Below are 26655 nucleotides of genomic sequence, written 5' to 3'. Positions count from 1 at the left end.
AGTGAATCATAAGACATGATACAAAATGCATCAGTTGATTCGTATTGCAACTTTCAGAAACTGCCCAGGACCTGCCCAGTTCAGTGCGCATGCGTGCGGAGCCCGCGCATGTCTACACTTTGTGTAGCCGTTAGCGATGAGGCTAATGATATACCTTCTTGTGGTAGGTAGAGAAGGAAAGGCTTCCCACAAAAACCTTCTCAATCAAATGTTAACTGCAAAGTAGCCTATGCCAGCTGGGCAGATATATCATGAGTATTTGCATCGATCAGTGGCCATTTGTTTTGAAACTCCGCAATCACATGAGCGCTACAGCAACACCGCTTAACCAAACAAAGTTCTTCCTGGCGCACACTTGCCTAAAAAAGGGTAACTACACCCAAAATCGATATGTCTTCCGTTTTTCCCAGACCTCAAAAGTGGTTCCTGCTAGGGTTTTAAATGTTGTCGTGGACATAGACATCTAATCGTGTTAATTTCTATTAAAAATGTGGTACTTTTGAGAGCGAAAACCTGCAGAAGCAGGGACAAAGGGGAATATAATTTTTTTGTTGTTTTTTTTTTGGGGGGGGGGCAATCATTCAAAACATTGAGGGGATTTTACAGGGCCCTAAGGACTACAGACATTGACAGTCTCCTAGCCTAAAAACAAATGCTGAATGCACTGCCTAGATTTTGAGGTAAAGGCATTGTCCATTATTTGATTGATCAGGCACTAACAAACTGCATTTAGTCCAATAAAAGACACAACACTATTAGGGTGATAAATAAAAGGGAGTTGCTCCACGCATGACACAAGAGAACCCTCTGCTGGAGCAAAACGCTTACAGCACCTGGTATTCCCAGGCGGTCTCCCATCCAAGTACTAACCAGGCCCGACCCTGCTTAGCTTCCGAGATCGGACGAGATCGGGCGTATTTCAGGCTGGTATGGCCGTAAGCAAAAGGCAATCTCTTGGTACACTATATAAAGTCAACGTGTCGCTTACTCTTAGGGGGACAGAGAAATGTCCACCTTGTGACACACACTGAAAAGCTCAAACCTTGCTTGCATTTCCAGACCATATATTTCACTATTGTGGGGGGGAAAAAGAGGGCATATCCTAGGTTCATACTTATGACAACTTCATGGACCTGGGCCCTATGAAATACAGCGCGCCCACACGGAATCACGAATACAGACATTACACCGAAATTCAACAACATTACAAAATGCTTTGAGCTAAGGAGGAAATCAAATCATTCCCTTCAACTTGTTAGAAAATCCATTCATTTGCCCAAGTGAATCATAAGACATGAACAAAATGCATCAGTGATTCGTATTGCAACTTTCAGAAACTGCACAGGACTGCCCAGTTTCCGTGCGCATGCGTGCGGAGCGCGCGCATGTCTACACTTTGTGTAGCCGTTAGCGATGAGGCTAATGATAACCTTCTTGTGGTAGGTAGAGAAGGAAAGGCTTCCCACAAAAACCTTCTCAATCAAATGTTAACTGCAAAGTAGCCTATGCCAGCCTGGCAGAATTATATCATGAGTATTTGCATCGATCCAGTGGCCATTTGTTTTGCAAACTCCGCAATCACATGAGCGCTACAGCAACACCGCTTAACCAAACAAAGGTCTCTTCCTGGCGCACACTTGCCTAAAAAAGGGTAACTACACCCCAAAATCGATATGTCTTCCGTTTTTCCCAGACCTCAAAAGTGGTTTCCTGCTAGGGTTTTTAAATGTTGTCGTGGACATAGAACATCTAATCGTGTTATATTTCTATTAAAAATGTGTACTTTTGAGAGCGAAAACCTGCAGAAGCAGGGACAAACGGGGGAATATAATTTATTTTTTTTTTTTTTTTGGGGGGGGGGGGGGGGGGCAATCATTCAAAACATTGAAGGGGATTTTACAGGGCCCTAATGGACTACAGACATTGACAGTCTCCTAGCCTAAAAACAAATGCTGAATGCACTGCCTAGATTTTGAGGTAAAGGCATTGTCCATTATTTGATTTGATCAGGCACTAACAAACTGCATTTAGTCCAATAAAAAGACACAACACTATTAGGGTGATAAATAAAAGGGAGTTGCTCCACGCATGACACAAGAGAACCCTCTGCTGGAGCAAAACGCTTACAGCACCTGGTATTCCCAGGCGGTCTCCCATCCAAGTACTAACCAGGCCCGACCCTGCTTAGCTTCCGAGATCGGACGAGATCGGGCGTATTCAGGCTGGTATGGCCGTAAGCGAAAGGCAATCTCTTGGTACACTATATAAAGTCAACGTGTCGCTTACTCTTAGGGGGACAGAGAAATGTCCACCTTGTGACACACACTGAAAAGCTCAAACCTTGCTTGCATTTCCAGACCATATATTTCACTATTGTGGGGGGGAAAAAGAGGGCATATCCTAGGTTCATACTTATGACAACTTCATGGACCTGGGCCCTATGAAATACAGCGCGCCCACACGGAATCACGAAATACAGACATTACACCGAAATTCAACAACATTACAAAATGCTTTGAGCTAAGGAGGAAATCAAATCATTCCCTTCAACTTGTTAGAAAATCCATTCATTTGCCCAAGTGAATCATAAGACATGAACAAAATGCATCAGTGATTCGTATTTCCACGCAACTTTCAGAAACTGCACAGGACTGCCCAGTTTCCGTGCGCATGCGTGCGGAGCGCGCGCATGTCTACACTTTGTGTAGCCGTTAGCGATGAGGCTAATGATAACCTTCTTGTGGTAGGTAGAGAAGGAAAGGCTTCCCACAAAAACCTTCTCAATCAAATGTTAACTGCAAAGTAGCCTATGCCAGCCTGGCAGAATTATATCATGAGTATTTGCATCAATCCAGTGGCCATTTGTTTTGCAAACTCCGCAATCACATGAGCGCTACAGCAACACCGCTTAACCAAACAAAGGTCTCTTCCTGGCGCACACACCCCAAAATCGATATGTCTTCCGTTTTTCCCAGACCTCAAAAGTGGTTTCCTGCTAGGGTTTTAATGTTGTCGTGGACATAGAACATCTAATCGTGTTATATTTCTATTAAAAATGTGTACTTTTGAGAGCGAAAACCTGCAGAAGCAGGGACAAACGGGGGAATATAATTTTTTTTTTTTTTTTTTTTTGGGGGGGGGGGGGGGGGCAATCATTCAAAACATTGAAGGGGATTTTACAGGGCCCTAATGGACTACAGACATTGACAGTCTCCTAGCCTAAAAACAAATGCTGAATGCACTGCCTAGATTTTGAGGTAAAGGCATTGTCCATTATTTGATTTGATCAGGCACTAACAAACTGCATTTAGTCCAATAAAAAGACACAACACTATTAGGGTGATAAATAAAAGGGAGTTGCTCCACGCATGACACAAGAGAACCCTCTGCTGGAGCAAAACGCTTACAGCACCTGGTATTCCCAGGCGGTCTCCCATCCAAGTACTAACCAGGCCCGACCCTGCTTAGCTTCCGAGATCGGACGAGATCGGGCGTATTCAGGCTGGTATGGCCGTAAGCGAAAGGCAATCTCTTGGTACACTATATAAAGTCAACGTGTCGCTTACTCTTAGGGGGACAGAGAAATGTCCACCTTGTGACACACACTGAAAAGCTCAAACCTTGCTTGCATTTCCAGACCATGTATTTCACTATTGTGGGGGGGAAAAAGAGGGCATATCCTAGGTTCATACTTATGACAACTTCATGGACCTGGGCCCTATGAAATACAGCGCGCCCACACGGAATCACGAAATACAGACATTACACCGAAATTCAACAACATTACAAAATGCTTTGAGCTAAGGAGGAAATCAAATCATTCCCTTCAACTTGTTAGAAAATCCATTCATTTGCCCAAGTGAATCATAAGACATGAACAAAATGCATCAGTGATTCGTATTTCCACGCAACTTTCAGAAACTGCACAGGACTGCCCAGTTTCCGTGCGCATGCGTGCGGAGCGCGCGCATGTCTACACTTTGTGTAGCCGTTAGCGATGAGGCTAATGATAACCTTCTTGTGGTAGGTAGAGAAGGAAAGGCTTCCCACAAAAACCTTCTCAATCAAATGTTAACTGCAAAGTAGCCTATGCCAGCCTGGCAGAATTATATCATGAGTATTTGCATCAATCCAGTGGCCATTTGTTTTGCAAACTCCGCAATCACATGAGCGCTACAGCAACACCGCTTAACCAAACAAAGGTCTCTTCCTGGCGCACACACCCCAAAATCGATATGTCTTCCGTTTTTCCCAGACCTCAAAAGTGGTTTCCTGCTAGGGTTTTAAATGTTGTCGTGGACATAGAACATCTAATCGTGTTATATTTCTATTAAAAATGTGTACTTTTGAGAGCGAAAACCTGCAGAAGCAGGGACAAACGGGGGAATATAATTTTTTTTTTTTTTTTTTTTTTGGGGGGGGGGGGGGGGGGCAATCATTCAAAACATTGAAGGGGATTTTACAGGGCCCTAATGGACTACAGACATTGACAGTCTCCTAGCCTAAAAACAAATGCTGAATGCACTGCCTAGATTTTGAGGTAAAGGCATTGTCCATTATTTGATTTGATCAGGCACTAACAAACTGCATTTAGTCCAATAAAAAGACACAACACTATTAGGGTGATAAATAAAAGGGAGTTGCTCCACGCATGACACAAGAGAACCCTCTGCTGGAGCAAAACGCTTACAGCACCTGGTATTCCCAGGCGGTCTCCCATCCAAGTACTAACCAGGCCCGACCCTGCTTAGCTTCCGAGATCGGACGAGATCGGGCGTATTCAGGCTGGTATGGCCGTAAGCGAAAGGCAATCTCTTGGTACACTATATAAAGTCAACGTGTCGCTTACTCTTAGGGGGACAGAGAAATGTCCACCTTGTGACACACACTGAAAAGCTCAAACCTTGCTTGCATTTCCAGACCATATATTTCACTATTGTGGGGGGGAAAAAGAGGGCATATCCTAGGTTCATACTTATGACAACTTCATGGACCTGGGCCCTATGAAATACAGCGCGCCCACACGGAATCACGAAATACAGACATTACACCGAAATTCAACAACATTACAAAATGCTTTGAGCTAAGGAGGAAATCAAATCATTCCCTTCAACTTGTTAGAAAATCCATTCATTTGCCCAAGTGAATCATAAGACATGAACAAAATGCATCAGTGATTCGTATTTCCACGCAACTTTCAGAAACTGCACAGGACTGCCCAGTTTCCGTGCGCATGCGTGCGGAGCGCGCGCATGTCTACACTTTGTGTAGCCGTTAGCGATGAGGCTAATGATAACCTTCTTGTGGTAGGTAGAGAAGGAAAGGCTTCCCACAAAAACCTTCTCAATCAAATGTTAACTGCAAAGTAGCCTATGCCAGCCTGGCAGAATTATATCATGAGTATTTGCATCAATCCAGTGGCCATTTGTTTTGCAAACTCCGCAATCACATGAGCGCTACAGCAACACCGCTTAACCAAACAAAGGTCTCTTCCTGGCGCACACACCCCAAAATCGATATGTCTTCCGTTTTTCCCAGACCTCAAAAGTGGTTTCCTGCTAGGGTTTTTAAATGTTGTCGTGGACATAGAACATCTAATCGTGTTATATTTCTATTAAAAATGTGTACTTTTGAGAGCGAAAACCTGCAGAAGCAGGGACAAACGGGGGAATATAATTTTTTTTTTTTTTTTTTTTGGGGGGGGGGGGGGGGGGGCAATCATTCAAAACATTGAAGGGGATTTTACAGGGCCCTAATGGACTACAGACATTGACAGTCTCCTAGCCTAAAAACAAATGCTGAATGCACTGCCTAGATTTTGAGGTAAAGGCATTGTCCATTATTTGATTTGATCAGGCACTAACAAACTGCATTTAGTCCAATAAAAAGACACAACACTATTAGGGTGATAAATAAAAGGGAGTTGCTCCACGCATGACACAAGAGAACCCTCTGCTGGAGCAAAACGCTTACAGCACCTGGTATTCCCAGGCGGTCTCCCATCCAAGTACTAACCAGGCCCGACCCTGCTTAGCTTCCGAGATCGGACGAGATCGGGCGTATTCAGGCTGGTATGGCCGTAAGCGAAAGGCAATCTCTTGGTACACTATATAAAGTCAACGTGTCGCTTACTCTTAGGGGGACAGAGAAATGTCCACCTTGTGACACACACTGAAAAGCTCAAACCTTGCTTGCATTTCCAGACCATGTATTTCACTATTGTGGGGGGGAAAAAGAGGGCATATCCTAGGTTCATACTTATGACAACTTCATGGACCTGGGCCCTATGAAATACAGCGCGCCCACACGGAATCACGAAATACAGACATTACACCGAAATTCAACAACATTACAAAATGCTTTGAGCTAAGGAGGAAATCAAATCATTCCCTTCAACTTGTTAGAAAATCCATTCATTTGCCCAAGTGAATCATAAGACATGAACAAAATGCATCAGTGATTCGTATTTCCACGCAACTTTCAGAAACTGCACAGGACTGCCCAGTTTCCGTGCGCATGCGTGCGGAGCGCGCGCATGTCTACACTTTGTGTAGCCGTTAGCGATGAGGCTAATGATAACCTTCTTGTGGTAGGTAGAGAAGGAAAGGCTTCCCACAAAAACCTTCTCAATCAAATGTTAACTGCAAAGTAGCCTATGCCAGCCTGGCAGAATTATATCATGAGTATTTGCATCAATCCAGTGGCCATTTGTTTTGCAAACTCCGCAATCACATGAGCGCTACAGCAACACCGCTTAACCAAACAAAGGTCTCTTCCTGGCGCACACACCCCAAAATCGATATGTCTTCCGTTTTTCCCAGACCTCAAAAGTGGTTTCCTGCTAGGGTTTTAAATGTTGTCGTGGACATAGAACATCTAATCGTGTTATATTTCTATTAAAAATGTGTACTTTTGAGAGCGAAAACCTGCAGAAGCAGGGACAAACGGGGGAATATAATTTTTTTTTTTTTTTTTTTTTGGGGGGGGGGGGGGGGGGGCAATCATTCAAAACATTGAAGGGGATTTTACAGGGCCCTAATGGACTACAGACATTGACAGTCTCCTAGCCTAAAAACAAATGCTGAATGCACTGCCTAGATTTTGAGGTAAAGGCATTGTCCATTATTTGATTTGATCAGGCACTAACAAACTGCATTTAGTCCAATAAAAAGACACAACACTATTAGGGTGATAAATAAAAGGGAGTTGCTCCACGCATGACACAAGAGAACCCTCTGCTGGAGCAAAACGCTTACAGCACCTGGTATTCCCAGGCGGTCTCCCATCCAAGTACTAACCAGGCCCGACCCTGCTTAGCTTCCGAGATCGGACGAGATCGGGCGTATTCAGGCTGGTATGGCCGTAAGCGAAAGGCAATCTCTTGGTACACTATATAAAGTCAACGTGTCGCTTACTCTTAGGGGGACAGAGAAATGTCCACCTTGTGACACACACTGAAAAGCTCAAACCTTGCTTGCATTTCCAGACCATATATTTCACTATTGTGGGGGGGAAAAAGAGGGCATATCCTAGGTTCATACTTATGACAACTTCATGGACCTGGGCCCTATGAAATACAGCGCGCCCACACGGAATCACGAAATACAGACATTACACCGAAATTCAACAACATTACAAAATGCTTTGAGCTAAGGAGGAAATCAAATCATTCCCTTCAACTTGTTAGAAAATCCATTCATTTGCCCAAGTGAATCATAAGACATGAACAAAATGCATCAGTGATTCGTATTTCCACGCAACTTTCAGAAACTGCACAGGACTGCCCAGTTTCCGTGCGCATGCGTGCGGAGCGCGCGCATGTCTACACTTTGTGTAGCCGTTAGCGATGAGGCTAATGATAACCTTCTTGTGGTAGGTAGAGAAGGAAAGGCTTCCCACAAAAACCTTCTCAATCAAATGTTAACTGCAAAGTAGCCTATGCCAGCCTGGCAGAATTATATCATGAGTATTTGCATCGATCCAGTGGCCATTTGTTTTGCAAACTCCGCAATCACATGAGCGCTACAGCAACACCGCTTAACCAAACAAAGGTCTCTTCCTGGCGCACACTTGCCTAAAAAAGGGTAACTACACCCCAAAATCGATATGTCTTCCGTTTTTCCCAGACCTCAAAAGTGGTTTCCTGCTAGGGTTTTAAATGTTGTCGTGGACATAGAACATCTAATCGTGTTATATTTCTATTAAAAATGTGTACTTTTGAGAGCGAAAACCTGCAGAAGCAGGGACAAACGGGGGAATATAATTTTTTTTTTTTTTTTTTTTTTGGGGGGGGGGGGGGGGGGGGGGGCAATCATTCAAAACATTGAAGGGGATTTTACAGGGCCCTAATGGACTACAGACATTGACAGTCTCCTAGCCTAAAAACAAATGCTGAATGCACTGCCTAGATTTTGAGGTAAAGGCATTGTCCATTATTTGATTTGATCAGGCACTAACAAACTGCATTTAGTCCAATAAAAAGACACAACACTATTAGGGTGATAAATAAAAGGGAGTTGCTCCACGCATGACACAAGAGAACCCTCTGCTGGAGCAAAACGCTTACAGCACCTGGTATTCCCAGGCGGTCTCCCATCCAAGTACTAACCAGGCCCGACCCTGCTTAGCTTCCGAGATCGGACGAGATCGGGCGTATTCAGGCTGGTATGGCCGTAAGCGAAAGGCAATCTCTTGGTACACTATATAAAGTCAACGTGTCGCCTACTCTTAGGGGGACAGAGAAATGTCCACCTTGTGACACACACTGAAAAGCTCAAACCTTGCTTGCATTTCCAGACCATATATTTCACTATTGTGGGGGGGAAAAAGAGGGCATATCCTAGGTTCATACTTATGACAACTTCATGGACCTGGGCCCTATGAAATACAGCGCGCCCACACGGAATCACGAAATACAGACATTACACCGAAATTCAACAACATTACAAAATGCTTTGAGCTAAGGAGGAAATCAAATCATTCCCTTCAACTTGTTAGAAAATCCATTCATTTGCCCAAGTGAATCATAAGACATGAACAAAATGCATCAGTGATTCGTATTTCCACGCAACTTTCAGAAACTGCACAGGACTGCCCAGTTTCCGTGCGCATGCGTGCGGAGCGCGCGCATGTCTACACTTTGTGTAGCCGTTAGCGATGAGGCTAATGATAACCTTCTTGTGGTAGGTAGAGAAGGAAAGGCTTCCCACAAAAACCTTCTCAATCAAATGTTAACTGCAAAGTAGCCTATGCCAGCCTGGCAGAATTATATCATGAGTATTTGCATCAATCCAGTGGCCATTTGTTTTGCAAACTCCGCAATCACATGAGCGCTACAGCAACACCGCTTAACCAAACAAAGGTCTCTTCCTGGCGCACACACCCCAAAATCGATATGTCTTCCGTTTTTCCCAGACCTCAAAAGTGGTTTCCTGCTAGGGTTTTAAATGTTGTCGTGGACATAGAACATCTAATCGTGTTATATTTCTATTAAAAATGTGTACTTTTGAGAGCGAAAACCTGCAGAAGCAGGGACAAACGGGGGAATATAATTTTTTTTTTATTTTTTTTTGGGGGGGGGGGGGGGGGGCAATCATTCAAAACATTGAAGGGGATTTTACAGGGCCCTAATGGACTACAGACATTGACAGTCTCCTAGCCTAAAAACAAATGCTGAATGCACTGCCTAGATTTTGAGGTAAAGGCATTGTCCATTATTTGATTTGATCAGGCACTAACAAACTGCATTTAGTCCAATAAAAAGACACAACACTATTAGGGTGATAAATAAAAGGGAGTTGCTCCACGCATGACACAAGAGAACCCTCTGCTGGAGCAAAACGCTTACAGCACCTGGTATTCCCAGGCGGTCTCCCATCCAAGTACTAACCAGGCCCGACCCTGCTTAGCTTCCGAGATCAGACGAGATCGGGCGTATTCAGGCTGGTATGGCCGTAAGCGAAAGGCAATCTCTTGGTACACTATATAAAGTCAACGTGTCGCTTACTCTTAGGGGGACAGAGAAATGTCCACCTTGTGACACACACTGAAAAGCTCAAACCTTGCTTGCATTTCCAGACCATATATTTCACTATTGTGGGGGGGAAAAAGAGGGCATATCCTAGGTTCATACTTATGACAACTTCATGGACCTGGGCCCTATGAAATACAGCGCGCCCACACGGAATCACGAAATACAGACATTACACCGAAATTCAACAACATTACAAAATGCTTTGAGCTAAGGAGGAAATCAAATCATTCCCTTCAACTTGTTAGAAAATCCATTCATTTGCCCAAGTGAATCATAAGACATGAACAAAATGCATCAGTGATTCGTATTTCCACGCAACTTTCAGAAACTGCACAGGACTGCCCAGTTTCCGTGCGCATGCGTGCGGAGCGCGCGCATGTCTACACTTTGTGTAGCCGTTAGCGATGAGGCTAATGATAACCTTCTTGTGGTAGGTAGAGAAGGAAAGGCTTCCCACAAAAACCTTCTCAATCAAATGTTAACTGCAAAGTAGCCTATGCCAGCCTGGCAGAATTATATCATGAGTATTTGCATCAATCCAGTGGCCATTTGTTTTGCAAACTCCGCAATCACATGAGCGCTACAGCAACACCGCTTAACCAAACAAAGGTCTCTTCCTGGCGCACACACCCCAAAATCGATATGTCTTCCGTTTTTCCCAGACCTCAAAAGTGGTTTCCTGCTAGGGTTTTAAATGTTGTCGTGGACATAGAACATCTAATCGTGTTATATTTCTATTAAAATTGTGTACTTTTGAGAGCGAAAACCTGCAGAAGCAGGGACAAACGGGGGAATATAATTTTTTTTTTTTTTTTTTGGGGGGGGGGGGGGGGCAATCATTCAAAACATTGAAGGGGATTTTACAGGGCCCTAATGGACTACAGACATTGACAGTCTCCTAGCCTAAAAACAAATGCTGAATGCACTGCCTAGATTTTGAGGTAAAGGCATTGTCCATTATTTGATTTGATCAGGCACTAACAAACTGCATTTAGTCCAATAAAAAGACACAACACTATTAGGGTGATAAATAAAAGGGAGTTGCTCCACGCATGACACAAGAGAACCCTCTGCTGGAGCAAAACGCTTACAGCACCTGGTATTCCCAGGCGGTCTCCCATCCAAGTACTAACCAGGCCCGACCCTGCTTAGCTTCCGAGATCGGACGAGATCGGGCGTATTCAGGCTGGTATGGCCGTAAGCGAAAGGCAATCTCTTGGTACACTATATAAAGTCAACGTGTCGCTTACTCTTAGGGGGACAGAGAAATGTCCACCTTGTGACACACACTGAAAAGCTCAAACCTTGCTTGCATTTCCAGACCATATATTTCACTATTGTGGGGGGGAAAAAGAGGGCATATCCTAGGTTCATACTTATGACAACTTCATGGACCTGGGCCCTATGAAATACAGCGCGCCCACACGGAATCACGAAATACAGACATTACACCGAAATTCAACAACATTACAAAATGCTTTGAGCTAAGGAGGAAATCAAATCATTCCCTTCAACTTGTTAGAAAATCCATTCATTTGCCCAAGTGAATCATAAGACATGAACAAAATGCATCAGTGATTCGTATTTCCACGCAACTTTCAGAAACTGCACAGGACTGCCCAGTTTCCGTGCGCATGCGTGCGGAGCGCGCGCATGTCTACACTTTGTGTAGCCGTTAGCGATGAGGCTAATGATAACCTTCTTGTGGTAGGTAGAGAAGGAAAGGCTTCCCACAAAAACCTTCTCAATCAAATGTTAACTGCAAAGTAGCCTATGCCAGCCTGGCAGAATTATATCATGAGTATTTGCATCGATCCAGTGGCCATTTGTTTTGCAAACTCCGCAATCACATGAGCGCTACAGCAACACCGCTTAACCAAACAAAGGTCTCTTCCTGGCGCACACTTGCCTAAAAAAGGGTAACTACACCCCAAAATCGATATGTCTTCCGTTTTTCCCAGACCTCAAAAGTGGTTTCCTGCTAGGGTTTTTAAATGTTGTCGTGGACATAGAACATCTAATCGTGTTATATTTCTATTAAAAATGTGTACTTTTGAGAGCGAAAACCTGCAGAAGCAGGGACAAACGGGGGAATATAATTTTTTTTTTTTTTTTTTTTTTTTGAGGGGGGGGGGGGGGGGGCAATCATTCAAAACATTGAAGGGGATTTTACAGGGCCCTAATGGACTACAGACATTGACAGTCTCCTAGCCTAAAAACAAATGCTGAATGCACTGCCTAGATTTTGAGGTAAAGGCATTGTCCATTATTTGATTTGATCAGGCACTAACAAACTGCATTTAGTCCAATAAAAAGACACAACACTATTAGGGTGATAAATAAAAGGGAGTTGCTCCACGCATGACACAAGAGAACCCTCTGCTGGAGCAAAACGCTTACAGCACCTGGTATTCCCAGGCGGTCTCCCATCCAAGTACTAACCAGGCCCGACCCTGCTTAGCTTCCGAGATCGGACGAGATCGGGCGTATTCAGGCTGGTATGGCCGTAAGCGAAAGGCAATCTCTTGGTACACTATATAAAGTCAACGTGTCGCTTACTCTTAGGGGGACAGAGAAATGTCCACCTTGTGACACACACTGAAAAGCTCAAACCTTGCTTGCATTTCCAGACCATATATTTCACTATTGTGGGGGGGAAAAAGAGGGCATATCCTAGGTTCATACTTATGACAACTTCATGGACCTGGGCCCTATGAAATACAGCGCGCCCACACGGAATCACGAAATACAGACATTACACCGAAATTCAACAACATTACAAAATGCTTTGAGCTAAGGAGGAAATCAAATCATTCCCTTCAACTTGTTAGAAAATCCATTCATTTGCCCAAGTGAATCATAAGACATGAACAAAATGCATCAGTGATTCGTATTTCCACGCAACTTTCAGAAACTGCACAGGACTGCCCAGTTTCCGTGCGCATGCGTGCGGAGCGCGCGCATGTCTACACTTTGTGTAGCCGTTAGCGATGAGGCTAATGATAACCTTCTTGTGGTAGGTAGAGAAGGAAAGGCTTCCCACAAAAACCTTCTCAATCAAATGTTAACTGCAAAGTAGCCTATGCCAGCCTGGCAGAATTATATCATGAGTATTTGCATCAATCCAGTGGCCATTTGTTTTGCAAACTCCGCAATCACATGAGCGCTACAGCAACACCGCTTAACCAAACAAAGGTCTCTTCCTGGCGCACACACCCCAAAATCGATATGTCTTCCGTTTTTCCCAGACCTCAAAAGTGGTTTCCTGCTAGGGTTTTAAATGTTGTCGTGGACATAGAACATCTAATCGTGTTATATTTCTATTAAAAATGTGTACTTTTGAGAGCGAAAACCTGCAGAAGCAGGGACAAACGGGGGAATATAATTTTTTTGTTGTTTTTTTTGGGGGGGGGGGGGGGCAATCATTCAAAACATTGAAGGGGATTTTACAGGGCCCTAATGGACTACAGACATTGACAGTCTCCTAGCCTAAAAACAAATGCTGAATGCACTGCCTAGATTTTGAGGTAAAGGCATTGTCCATTATTTGATTTGATCAGGCACTAACAAACTGCATTTAGTCCAATAAAAAGACACAACACTATTAGGGTGATAAATAAAAGGGAGTTGCTCCACGCATGACACAAGAGAACCCTCTGCTGGAGCAAAACGCTTACAGCACCTGGTATTCCCAGGCGGTCTCCCATCCAAGTACTAACCAGGCCCGACCCTGCTTAGCTTCCGAGATCGGACGAGATCGGGCGTATTCAGGCTGGTATGGCCGTAAGCGAAAGGCAATCTCTTGGTACACTATATAAAGTCAACGTGTCGCTTACTCTTAGGGGGACAGAGAAATGTCCACCTTGTGACACACACTGAAAAGCTCAAACCTTGCTTGCATTTCCAGACCATATATTTCACTATTGTGGGGGGGAAAAAGAGGGCATATCCTAGGTTCATACTTATGACAACTTCATGGACCTGGGCCCTATGAAATACAGCGCGCCCACACGGAATCACGAAATACAGACATTACACCGAAATTCAACAACATTACAAAATGCTTTGAGCTAAGGAGGAAATCAAATCATTCCCTTCAACTTGTTAGAAAATCCATTCATTTGCCCAAGTGAATCATAAGACATGAACAAAATGCATCAGTGATTCGTATTTCCACGCAACTTTCAGAAACTGCACAGGACTGCCCAGTTTCCGTGCGCATGCGTGCGGAGCGCGCGCATGTCTACACTTTGTGTAGCCGTTAGCGATGAGGCTAATGATAACCTTCTTGTGGTAGGTAGAGAAGGAAAGGCTTCCCACAAAAACCTTCTCAATCAAATGTTAACTGCAAAGTAGCCTATGCCAGCCTGGCAGAATTATATCATGAGTATTTGCATCAATCCAGTGGCCATTTGTTTTGCAAACTCCGCAATCACATGAGCGCTACAGCAACACCGCTTAACCAAACAAAGGTCTCTTCCTGGCGCACACACCCCAAAATCGATATGTCTTCCGTTTGTCCCAGACCTCAAAAGTGGTTTCCTGCTAGGGTTTTAAATGTTGTCGTGGACATAGAACATCTAATCGTGTTATATTTCTATTAAAAATGTGTACTTTTGAGAGCGAAAACCTGCAGAAGCAGGGACAAACGGGGGAATATAAATTTTTTTTTTTTTTTTTTTGGGGGGGGGGGGGGGGGGGGCAATCATTCAAAACATTGAAGGGGATTTTACAGGGCCCTAATGGACTACAGACATTGACAGTCTCCTAGCCTAAAAACAAATGCTGAATGCACTGCCTAGATTTTGAGGTAAAGGCATTGTCCATTATTTGATTTGATCAGGCACTAACAAACTGCATTTAGTCCAATAAAAAGACACAACACTATTAGGGTGATAAATAAAAGGGAGTTGCTCCACGCATGACACAAGAGAACCCTCTGCTGGAGCAAAACGCTTACAGCACCTGGTATTCCCAGGCGGTCTCCCATCCAAGTACTAACCAGGCCCGACCCTGCTTAGCTTCCGAGATCGGACGAGATCGGGCGTATTCAGGCTGGTATGGCCGTAAGCGAAAGGCAATCTCTTGGTACACTATATAAAGTCAACGTGTCGCTTACTCTTAGGGGGACAGAGAAATGTCCACCTTGTGACACACACTGAAAAGCTCAAACCTTGCTTGCATTTCCAGACCATATATTTCACTATTGTGGGGGGGAAAAAGAGGGCATATCCTAGGTTCATACTTATGACAACTTCATGGACCTGGGCCCTATGAAATACAGCGCGCCCACACGGAATCACGAAATACAGACATTACACCGAAATTCAACAACATTACAAAATGCTTTGAGCTAAGGAGGAAATCAAATCATTCCCTTCAACTTGTTAGAAAATCCATTCATTTGCCCAAGTGAATCATAAGACATGAACAAAATGCATCAGTGATTCGTATTTCCACGCAACTTTCAGAAACTGCACAGGACTGCCCAGTTTCCGTGCGCATGCGTGCGGAGCGCGCGCATGTCTACACTTTGTGTAGCCGTTAGCGATGAGGCTAATGATAACCTTCTTGTGGTAGGTAGAGAAGGAAAGGCTTCCCACAAAAACCTTCTCAATCAAATGTTAACTGCAAAGTAGCCTATGCCAGCCTGGCAGAATTATATCATGAGTATTTGCATCAATCCAGTGGCCATTTGTTTTGCAAACTCCGCAATCACATGAGCGCTACAGCAACACCGCTTAACCAAACAAAGGTCTCTTCCTGGCGCACACTTGCCTAAAAAAGGGTAACTACACCCCAAAATCGATATGTCTTCCGTTTTTCCCAGACCTCAAAAGTGGTTTCCTGCTAGGGTTTTAAATGTTGTCGTGGACATAGAACATCTAATCGTGTTATATTTCTATTAAAAAGGTGTACTTTTGAGAGCGAAAACCTGCAGAAGCAGGGACAAACGGGGGAATATAATTTTTTTTTTTTTTGGGGGGGGGGGGGGGGGGCAATCATTCAAAACATTGAAGGGGATTTTACAGGGCCCTAATGGACTACAGACATTGACAGTCTCCTAGCCTAAAAACAAATGCTGAATGCACTGCCTAGATTTTGAGGTAAAGGCATTGTCCATTATTTGATTTGATCAGGCACTAACAAACTGCATTTAGTCCAATAAAAAGACACAACACTATTAGGGTGATAAATAAAAGGGAGTTGCTCCACGCATGACACAAGAGAACCCTCTGCTGGAGCAAAACGCTTACAGCACCTGGTATTCCCAGGCGGTCTCCCATCCAAGTACTAACCAGGCCCGACCCTGCTTAGCTTCCGAGATCGGACGAGATCGGGCGTATTCAGGCTGGTATGGCCGTAAGCGAAAGGCAATCTCTTGGTACACTATATAAAGTCAACGTGTCGCTTACTCTTAGGGGGACAGAGAAATGTCCACCTTGTGACACACACTGAAAAGCTCAAACCTTGCTTGCATTTCCAGACCATATATTTCACTATTGTGGGGGGGAAAAAGAGGGCATATCCTAGGTTCATACTTATGACAACTTCATGGACCTGGGCCCTATGAAATACAGCGCGCCCACACGGAATCACGAAATACAGACATTACACCGAAATTCAACAACATTACAAAATGCTTTGAGCTAAGGAGGAAATCAAATCATTCCCTTCAACTTGTTAGAAAATCCATTCATTTGCCCAAGTGAATCATAAGACATGAACAAAATGCATCAGTGATTCGTATTTCCACGCAACTTTCAGAAACTGCACAGGACTGCCCAGTTTCCGTGCGCATGCGTGCGGAGCGCGCGCATGTCTACACTTTGTGTAGCCGTTAGCGATGAGGCTAATGATAACCTTCTTGTGGTAGGTAGAGAAGGAAAGGCTTCCCACAAAAACCTTCTCAATCAAATGTTAACTGCAAAGTAGCCTATGCCAGCCTGGCAGAATTATATCATGAGTATTTGCATCGATCCAGTGGCCATTTGTTTTGCAAACTCCGCAATCACATGAGCGCTACAGCAACACCGCTTAACCAAACAAAGGTCTCTTCCTGGCGCACACTTGCCTAAAAAAGGGTAACTACACCCCAAAATCGATATGTCTTCCGTTTTTCCCAGACCTCAAAAGTGGTTTCCTGCTAGGGTTTTAAATGTTGTCGTGGACATAGAACATCTAATCGTGTTATATTTCTATTAAAAATGTGTACTTTTGAGAGCGAAAACCTGCAGAAGCAGGGACAAACGGGGGAATATAATTTTTTTTTTTTTTTTTTTTTTTGGGGGGGGGGGGGGGGGGCAATCATTCAAAACATTGAAGGGGATTTTACAGGGCCCTAATGGACTACAGACATTGACAGTCTCCTAGCCTAAAAACAAATGCTGAATGCACTGCCTAGATTTTGAGGTAAAGGCATTGTCCATTATTTGATTTGATCAGGCACTAACAAACTGCATTTAGTCCAATAAAAAGACACAACACTATTAGGGTGATAAATAAAAGGGAGTTGCTCCACGCATGACACAAGAGAACCCTCTGCTGGAGCAAAACGCTTACAGCACCTGGTATTCCCAGGCGGTCTCCCATCCAAGTACTAACCAGGCCCGACCCTGCTTAGCTTCCGAGATCGGACGAGATCGGGCGTATTCAGGCTGGTATGGCCGTAAGCGAAAGGCAATCTCTTGGTACACTATATAAAGTCAACGTGTCGCTTACTCTTAGGGGGACAGAGAAATGTCCACCTTGTGACACACACTGAAAAGCTCAAACCTTGCTTGCATTTCCAGACCATATATTTCACTATTGTGGGGGGGAAAAAGAGGGCATATCCTAGGTTCATACTTATGACAACTTCATGGACCTGGGCCCTATGAAATACAGCGCGCCCACACGGAATCACGAAATACAGACATTACACCGAAATTCAACAACATTACAAAATGCTTTGAGCTAAGGAGGAAATCAAATCATTCCCTTCAACTTGTTAGAAAATCCATTCATTTGCCCAAGTGAATCATAAGACATGAACAAAATGCATCAGTGATTCGTATTTCCACGCAACTTTCAGAAACTGCACAGGACTGCCCAGTTTCCGTGCGCATGCGTGCGGAGCGCGCGCATGTCTACACTTTGTGTAGCCGTTAGCGATGAGGCTAATGATAACCTTCTTGTGGTAGGTAGAGAAGGAAAGGCTTCCCACAAAAACCTTCTCAATCAAATGTTAACTGCAAAGTAGCCTATGCCAGCCTGGCAGAATTATATCATGAGTATTTGCATCAATCCAGTGGCCATTTGTTTTGCAAACTCCGCAATCACATGAGCGCTACAGCAACACCGCTTAACCAAACAAAGGTCTCTTCCTGGCGCACACTTGCCTAAAAAAGGGTAACTACACCCCAAAATCGATATGTCTTCCGTTTTTCCCAGACCTCAAAAGTGGTTTCCTGCTAGGGTTTTAAATGTTGTCGTGGACATAGAACATCTAATCGTGTTATATTTCTATTAAAAAGGTGTACTTTTGAGAGCGAAAACCTGCAGAAGCAGGGACAAACGGGGGAATATATTTTTTTTTTTTTTTGGGGGGGGGGGGGGGGGGCAATCATTCAAAACATTGAAGGGGATTTTACAGGGCCCTAATGGACTACAGACATTGACAGTCTCCTAGCCTAAAAACAAATGCTGAATGCACTGCCTAGATTTTGAGGTAAAGGCATTGTCCATTATTTGATTTGATCAGGCACTAACAAACTGCATTTAGTCCAATAAAAAGACACAACACTATTAGGGTGATAAATAAAAGGGAGTTGCTCCACGCATGACACAAGAGAACCCTCTGCTGGAGCAAAACACTTACAGCACCTGGTATTCCCAGGCGGTCTCCCATCCAAGTACTAACCAGGCCCGACCCTGCTTAGCTTCCGAGATCGGACGAGATCGGGCGTATTCAGGCTGGTATGGCCGTAAGCGAAAGGCAATCTCTTGGTACACTATATAAAGTCAACGTGTCGCTTACTCTTAGGGGGACAGAGAAATGTCCACCTTGTGACACACACTGAAAAGCTCAAACCTTGCTTGCATTTCCAGACCATATATTTCACTATTGTGGGGGGGGGGAAAGAGGGCATATCCTAGGTTCATACTTATGACAACTTCATGGACCTGGGCCCTATAAAATACAGCGCGCCCACACGGAATCACGAAATACAGACATTACACCGAAATTCAACAACATTACAAAATGCTTTGAGCTAAGGAGGAAATCAAATCATTCCCTTCAACTTGTTAGAAAATCCATTCATTTGCCCAAGTGAATCATAAGACATGAACAAAATGCATCAGTGATTCGTATTTCCACGCAACTTTCAGAAACTGCACAGGACTGCCCAGTTTCCGTGCGCATGCGTGCGGAGCGCGCGCATGTCTACACTTTGTGTAGCCGTTAGCGATGAGGCTAATGATAACCTTCTTGTGGTAGGTAGAGAAGGAAAGGCTTCCCACAAAAACCTTCTCAATCAAATGTTAACTGCAAAGTAGCCTATGCCAGCCTGGCAGAATTATATCATGAGTATTTGCATCAATCCAGTGGCCATTTGTTTTGCAAACTCCGCAATCACATGAGCGCTACAGCAACACCGCTTAACCAAACAAAGGTCTCTTCCTGGCGCACACTTGCCTAAAAAAGGGTAACTACACCCCAAAATCGATATGTCTTCCGTTTTTCCCAGACCTCAAAAGTGGTTTCCTGCTAGGGTTTTAAATGTTGTCGTGGACATAGAACATCTAATCGTGTTATATTTCTATTAAAAAGGTGTACTTTTGAGAGCGAAAACCTGCAGAAGCAGGGACAAACGGGGGAATATAATTTTTTTGTTGTTTTTTTTTGGGGGGGGGGGGCAATCATTCAAAACATTGAAGGGGATTTTACAGGGCCCTAATGGACTACAGACATTGACAGTCTCCTAGCCTAAAAACAAATGCTGAATGCACTGCCTAGATTCATATACTTTAAAACACTCCATCACCCTTTTTACACTTCCCTCATCTCTAACTGTTATAGTGGTATCATCTGCGTATTGATGAATCAAACTAAAACCTTCTTGTGGAGTCTGTACACAATTTATAAGATGGTGGAAGTAATTCTTCCACCATCCACCCTTGAAATCAACCCACTCCCCTCCACAAAAGCTTCATCAAAACATTCCCTTCCATAACAATGAAACATATCTATATGCTTCTTAAACAATACTACAAAAATATCCCACACCCTTACCCTCTTCCCCTCAAAAAAAGCATAATTCCTCCTACAAAAAATAGCATACCTCACAAAACTCAAAGAAACATTTAACAAAACAACATTAACACCCTCACATTTACCAGCCACGCCAAATAACACCAATTCATTCCACACATATTTTTTCAAAATATCACCCTTCCAGTTTCTATGTATCATTCCCTTTACCTTACAAAATAAATATTTTAACTTTTAACATTCCACAAACAAATGTATTACATTTTCCAGTAACTCACCACATAGATCACATTCTCTTTTTATTTCCCTATTGATTTGATGTAACACCACCTTTGTATATATACGATTATGCCTTATTTTAAAATCGTTACTTTCACATTCCATTCTATTATATTTTACATTTAAAGTTTTCCATGTCTTTTTTACGTCCAAAGTTGGAAAAATTCCTTTCCAAACTTTCTCCGCAGCTGGCCTTTTCACATTTTTCTCTACCATTATTTTATAGAATTGTTTCACCGGGATACTAGATAACTGAGCCTTCTCCTTACTGTTACCAATAAATAAATTAGGAAAGACAAATAAATCTTCTCTAACAACTTCACTATTTATTAAATCCACCCATGTGTTTGGTATACTTTCTTTTATCTTCTCGTACATATTCTTCACTGTTCCCCTACCCACCTCTACATCCCATTCATGGATGGTGTCAAAAATAGCTTCTTCAGGAAAAAAACCTGGAATTACCTCATATGTGTAATCTTTTATCTGTCTAAGACCTGCACTCATGAATACTTCACTATATAACACCTTTTCTTCGTACTTAATTTTCTCATTTAGAAAAACAGGATGATTCATAATTAGGTCAATATGCCCACACTCATAATACACATTAGGCAACAACTCTGCCCATGCATTTAGCACTTCTTTATAAAAATCTGGTACCTTTTCACACATTTTCCTTTTAAGACCCATCAACAAACCATTATCTTCACATCCACCACTCTCATCTAAATAGACTTTGAAAAAATGTTTCCAGCCATAATCTAAACTGTCATATAAATATTTCTTTACTGTTTTTATCCTAATAGCTTTTCTTTTAATGTCAAAAGTTTTAAACCTCCATCATCATAGTCCGCTATCAATGTTTTCTGCGCAATTCTAACACCTTTACCATCCCATATAAAATTAGACACCACATTATTCAATTCATTTATAACCCACTCTGGCATGTCTAGAACTCCCAAAATATACACAAGTTTAGATGATACCAAAGCATTTACTACAATTACTTTACCTTTTAACTTTAATTTTCTATTTTTCCAGAAATTCAAAGTTAGCTTGATTTTATTGAGGATCCCCGTCCAAGTTATATCCCTTGCCTCTTTCTCCTTTACACCAATATTTACTCCGAGCACCTTCATAAAATCCTTAGCTACCTTAAATGGAATCTCACACTTATTTGCATTGATATCCCCCAAAAACATAATTTCCGTCTTCTCTATATTAACTTCAGCCCCCGATGCCTTACAGTAGATATCTATGATTTTCATAATGCTTTCAATGCTACCTACATCCTTCACAGTAAAAGTAGTGTCATCAGTGTACTGATGTATAACACTGACACCACCACCTGGGATTCCAACACCCCTCACCTCTTTGTCTCCAAGTATTAAAACAGCTAAAGGTTCCGTAGAAACACTGAGCTGACAAAGGACAACCCTGCCTTACTTACCTCTCTATAGGGAAAGTATCTGTTAACACTCCGTTACATTTAACACAACTTTTTGCTCCACTATACAACAAGTTAATCCAAGATACAAATTTTGGCCCAAAACCAAACCTCTCCAAAGTCTGTAGCAGAAAACTATGTTCCACTTTATCAAAAGCTTTCTTAAAATCTAAACTTAAAACTATACCACCTTCATTTTTCATTTGCTTAACAACATCTCTAATTGTACAAATTACATCTGCAACATCTCTTCCAGGTATTCAGTAGGCTTGTGTTGATGTAATAATACGTCCAATCACCTTTTTCATCCTATTAGCTAAAACTTGAGTCAGTATTTTATAATCTGAATTTAGAAGACTAATAGGCCTATAATTTTCTAACTTTAACCTACTGCCTCTATTTTTAAATAAGATGGTTAACATACCAATTGACATAGACTCAGGGATTTCCTTATTCTCTTCCATATACTGAAAAACCTTCAATAAAATGGGTGCCAAAGTATCCACAAAATCTTTATAGAATTCATTTGTTAAACCATCCAAACCTGGACTTTTATTTCCTTGAGTGTTCTCAATTGCTTCCTTGATTTCTATAATTGAAATCTCTTCATCACACATCCTTCTATCTGCCTGAGATACTTTGGCACTGATTTTCTCCAACACTTTTGCAACACACACTTTGTCCACATCATTCTTTTTATAAAGATTTCTGTAAAAGGATTCAACTGAATCTACGATATCAACAAAATCATTTACCTTTACACCTTTTTCATTTTCCAATTCTAAAATATAACTCTTAAATTGCTTTCGTTTTTCAAGACTCAGAAAAAAGGAAGTACATTTCTCTCCCTCCAAGGCATACTGTGCCTTACTCCTAACAATAGCACCTAAACATTTCTTTTTTTCATAAAACCCTAGCTCTGCATGGATTTTCAAATAGTTCTCAACATCATAGTCTGGATCAGCATCGGCCTTTTCAAGTTCACGTAACATCCTATTTCTAAGCATTTTTTCTTTCACCTTATCTACACGGTTACGATTTTTAAAGTACCTAATACTCCTGTTTTTTGCTTTAACTTTCACTTCCTCCCACCATAAACACACATTCTCCTATCTGAAATGACATTACTGCATGATCACTGTATGCTGTAAAGTTATATGACATCTTCTGAACCTGCTGTATCACATCTTCTTTTACTAAACATAAATCAATTCTGCATTGTTTTAGTTCATTTAACACCACCTGCCTTCTCGAAAACACTCTTCTATTTAAATGTTCAGCCCTCCATATATCTACAAGATTCTCATTTTTCATTAATTCCCATAAAGCATTTCTAGACGAATCATGTTTGAAACTATCACATCTCGAGACATCCATTCTAATACACTTCACGTTAAAATCTCCTACCAGTATACAATTTTCTGAACACAGTGATCTTAGGTTATTAAATATATCTCTCCTTTCCGATTCAATATTCGAAGCATAAACATTAATTAGACGAAAAATGACATTTTGCACTTCAAACTCAATAACAATAAGTCTGCCCTGATTATCTGTATATACCTGCTTGACATTTTGAACCACATCATTTTTTACCAAAATAGCTACTCCACATGTTTTTTCACTTCCGTGACTACAAAACATTAGCTCAGACCATTTGCTCTTAATCTCCAACATTTTGGAGTCTGTCCAATTAGTCTCTTGAAAACACCACGTCAGCTTTCACAGACACCAAAACCTGCTCCAATTGGTTCATATTTCTCAGACTGTTCCCATTTAGTGATGCAACTTTAATCATTGTTAATGTATGCAGAAATATAGTCAAAGACAAACATGTCATTTCAAAATAGACTTTTTCTTTTTACCAGATCCCATCACCTCCCAAGCTTTCGTCAATGATCTCTTATTTCTAGCAAACAGCTGAAAATCCTCACTCTCTATTTCTTCGTCCGACTCATGACTTGGACTTATGAGGGGAGCAACATTCAAGCTTTTTGTAAAATGCGCTTTAACCGTGCCGTCAACTCCAGTGGACCCAGCCCTCTCCTTGGTGTCATTTTCACACAGGCTTAAAGCTGGTTCAGGCACCTGAGAAGTACCTTGCACCATCTCTACCTGTGTGTCTAATTCACCAATCCTGTGCTGCTGCTCCACCTTGTCAGCAGCAGAGACCAAGACTGCGTCTCGAGTACTGCCAGAAGGAATTGCATACTCTCCAAGCACATCTATAGCTGTCTCTGGAATCACCTGCGACACACTTTCCATATCACTCTCTAATTCTCTCTCCATAGCCACACTCCCCTCATCTTCTTCAGTAATGAAATAAGAAATAAGACATCACTCCCCTTCTTACATTTATATCTGTCCTTAGGTCTGTCACACCTTCTACATATATCACCGATGTTCGAACATTCCCTGGCATAATGCCCTTGTTCACCACATTTATGACATATAAATTCTGGACATTCTTTAAGTATGTGTCCCGGTTGAATACATAGTCTACATACCTTAACTTGGTTATCGTGGATCACTCGGAAATATTCAAATCCTTCGACAGTATTGAACTTTGTTGAGTAAGGCAATGATTGCACGCTGTCCGTAAACTTCACCTTACAAAATCTCGTCCCGTCCACAATGTCCGTTACTGGCCACATCCTCCTCTTGATTGGTGTTGTCGCGTTCACTTTCCATCCTTGTAATTTCTCATATATTTCATCATCCGTAATATATGCTGGCAAGTTCAAAAAGGACACCACAGGTTCATCGTTCCCCAGTTCTTTCGCCATGACTTGACAGCTCTTTATTTTTAAACAATGACAAGAAACTGTCATGTAACAATGACAATAAACTCTCATGTAACACTGATGTCACAATGTCAGATGAAAAAGAAAGACATTCATTACTTACTTTCAGAGAGCAGCGTATCACACACTCTAACCAACTGAGCTTACCGGCCGCTGGCTACAGAGCACAATTGTTGAGATGCACCGAGCCTCTGCAAGTGCTGGAGCAATTTTGACACTCAAAATGTACATCATAGTCAGTACAGGGATCGAACCCATGACCTTGGCGTTATTAGCACCACACTCTAACAAACTGAGCTAACCTGCCACTAGCTATTGCGTGCAATTTTTGAGATACACCGAGCCTCTGGAAGTGCTGGAGTGCAAACTAACAAGTCCACCAACAGCATAGCCTGACAAGAATGGACACTCTTGGTTGCTCCTTGTGGCAATTACAAACAGCTGGGGAATTTGATCAATTGGTATTGTGTTTGCTTAGCATGCTATAGGTAGTAGGATCGATGCCGGCATTCCACAAAAACAATTTTTATTGTGGATCCAAGAAAGCTCCAGTTCACACTTCATGCAGCCTTGTCTTACAACAACCTACAGTCATGTAACGATGACAAGCAACTTTCCTGTAACACTGATGTCAAAATGTCAGATGAAAAAGCAAGACATTACTTACGTTCAGAGGAGCAGCGTAGCACACACCATTGAGGCCCACAAACAAAGCTGTGTATAGTTTCCTTGAAGCCAGAGCATAAAGAAAGAACAAATACAAATGCCAAAACCCCAGATCTAACCAGGGACCTTTAGATCTTCAGTCTAATGCTCTCCCAAATGAGCTATTTCGGCAATTCACCAAACTTAATTCTGTGGCACCCTTTACAATTCACAAGCATGTGACTCACAATTTTGACACTCAAAATGTACATCATAGTCAGTACAGGGATCGAACCCATGACCTTGGCGTTATTAGCACCACACTCTAACAAACTGAGCTAACCTGCCACTAGCTATTGCGTGCAATTTTTGAGATACACCGAGCCTCTGGAAGTGCTGGAGCGCAAACTAACAAGTCCACCAACAGCATAGCCTGACAAGACTGGACACTCTTGGTTGCTCCTTGTGGCAATTACAAACAGCTGGGGAATTTGATCAATTGGTATTGTGTTTGCTTAGCATGCTATAGGTAGTGGGATCGATGCCCGCATTCCACAAAAACAATTTTTATTGTGGATCCAAGAAAGCTCCAGTTCACACTTCATGCAGCCTTGTCTTACAACAACCTACAGTCATGTAACGATGACAAGCAACTTTCCTGTAACACTGATGTCAAAATGTCAGATGAAAAAGCAAGACATTACTTACGTTCAGAGGAGCAGCGTAGCACACACCATTGAGGCCCACAAACAAAGCTGTGGATACTTTCCTTGAAGCCAGAACAATTACAAATGCCGAAACCCGGGAACGAACCAGGGACCTTTAGATCTTCAGTCTAACGCTCTCCCAACTGAGCTATTTCGGCAATTCACTAATTTTAATTCTGTGGCACCCTTGACAATTCACATGCATGTGACTCACAATTTTGACACTCAAAATGTACATCATAGCCAATATGGGGATCGAACCCATGACCTTGGCGTTTTTAGCACCACACTCTAACCAACTCAGCTAACCGGCCATTTGCTATTTTGCTCAATTGTTGAAATGCACCGAGCCTCTGCAAGTGCTGGCACGTAAACAAACATGTCCACCAACAGCATAGCCTGACAAGACTGGACCCTCTAGGTTGCTTCTTGCGGAAATTCCAAACGGCTGGGGAATTAGCTCAAATGCTTTGCATGCGTGA

At 42.5% G+C, this 26655-nt stretch overlaps 17 non-coding genes across 17 annotated transcripts; all 17 read right to left on the bottom strand.

Moving 5' to 3' along the window:
• Positions 1 to 821: 821 nt before the first annotated feature.
• Positions 822 to 941, bottom strand: LOC118948251. Its single transcript, XR_005042106.1, has one exon. It is a non-coding gene; the product is annotated as a 5S ribosomal RNA (ribosomal RNA).
• Positions 942 to 2120: 1179 nt separating this feature from the next.
• Positions 2121 to 2239, bottom strand: LOC118948248. The gene has a single exon (XR_005042103.1). It is a non-coding gene; the product is annotated as a 5S ribosomal RNA (ribosomal RNA).
• Positions 2240 to 3400: 1161 nt separating this feature from the next.
• On the bottom strand, positions 3401 to 3519 carry LOC118948247. Its single transcript, XR_005042102.1, has one exon. It is a non-coding gene; the product is annotated as a 5S ribosomal RNA (ribosomal RNA).
• A 1164-nt stretch (positions 3520 to 4683) lies between these two features.
• Positions 4684 to 4802, bottom strand: LOC118948246. The gene has a single exon (XR_005042101.1). It is a non-coding gene; the product is annotated as a 5S ribosomal RNA (ribosomal RNA).
• A 1164-nt stretch (positions 4803 to 5966) lies between these two features.
• Positions 5967 to 6085, bottom strand: LOC118948245. Its single transcript, XR_005042100.1, has one exon. It is a non-coding gene; the product is annotated as a 5S ribosomal RNA (ribosomal RNA).
• A 1164-nt stretch (positions 6086 to 7249) lies between these two features.
• On the bottom strand, positions 7250 to 7368 carry LOC118948244. The gene has a single exon (XR_005042099.1). It is a non-coding gene; the product is annotated as a 5S ribosomal RNA (ribosomal RNA).
• Positions 7369 to 8559: 1191 nt separating this feature from the next.
• On the bottom strand, positions 8560 to 8678 carry LOC118948243. The gene has a single exon (XR_005042098.1). It is a non-coding gene; the product is annotated as a 5S ribosomal RNA (ribosomal RNA).
• A 1162-nt stretch (positions 8679 to 9840) lies between these two features.
• LOC118948249 lies at positions 9841 to 9959 on the bottom strand. Its single transcript, XR_005042104.1, has one exon. It is a non-coding gene; the product is annotated as a 5S ribosomal RNA (ribosomal RNA).
• A 1158-nt stretch (positions 9960 to 11117) lies between these two features.
• LOC118948242 lies at positions 11118 to 11236 on the bottom strand. Its single transcript, XR_005042097.1, has one exon. It is a non-coding gene; the product is annotated as a 5S ribosomal RNA (ribosomal RNA).
• A 1190-nt stretch (positions 11237 to 12426) lies between these two features.
• LOC118948259 lies at positions 12427 to 12545 on the bottom strand. Its single transcript, XR_005042110.1, has one exon. It is a non-coding gene; the product is annotated as a 5S ribosomal RNA (ribosomal RNA).
• Positions 12546 to 13703: 1158 nt separating this feature from the next.
• LOC118948258 lies at positions 13704 to 13822 on the bottom strand. The gene has a single exon (XR_005042109.1). It is a non-coding gene; the product is annotated as a 5S ribosomal RNA (ribosomal RNA).
• A 1164-nt stretch (positions 13823 to 14986) lies between these two features.
• Positions 14987 to 15105, bottom strand: LOC118948257. The gene has a single exon (XR_005042108.1). It is a non-coding gene; the product is annotated as a 5S ribosomal RNA (ribosomal RNA).
• Positions 15106 to 16283: 1178 nt separating this feature from the next.
• Positions 16284 to 16402, bottom strand: LOC118948252. The gene has a single exon (XR_005042107.1). It is a non-coding gene; the product is annotated as a 5S ribosomal RNA (ribosomal RNA).
• Positions 16403 to 17589: 1187 nt separating this feature from the next.
• Positions 17590 to 17708, bottom strand: LOC118948241. Its single transcript, XR_005042096.1, has one exon. It is a non-coding gene; the product is annotated as a 5S ribosomal RNA (ribosomal RNA).
• Positions 17709 to 18886: 1178 nt separating this feature from the next.
• Positions 18887 to 19005, bottom strand: LOC118948250. The gene has a single exon (XR_005042105.1). It is a non-coding gene; the product is annotated as a 5S ribosomal RNA (ribosomal RNA).
• Positions 19006 to 26258: 7253 nt separating this feature from the next.
• On the bottom strand, positions 26259 to 26331 carry trnaf-gaa. The gene has a single exon. It is a non-coding gene; the product is annotated as a tRNA-Phe (tRNA).
• Positions 26332 to 26413: 82 nt separating this feature from the next.
• On the bottom strand, positions 26414 to 26487 carry trnai-aau. The gene has a single exon. It is a non-coding gene; the product is annotated as a tRNA-Phe (tRNA).
• Positions 26488 to 26655: the final 168 nt, after the last annotated feature.

The sequence above is a fragment of the Oncorhynchus mykiss genome, unplaced genomic scaffold (assembly GCF_013265735.2).
Source record: "Oncorhynchus mykiss isolate Arlee unplaced genomic scaffold, USDA_OmykA_1.1 un_scaffold_234, whole genome shotgun sequence".
In the NCBI taxonomy this organism is placed as follows: Eukaryota; Metazoa; Chordata; class Actinopteri; order Salmoniformes; family Salmonidae; genus Oncorhynchus; species Oncorhynchus mykiss.
Note: the sequence above shows the minus strand (reverse complement) of the source record. Positions and strands in the feature narration are given on the sequence as shown.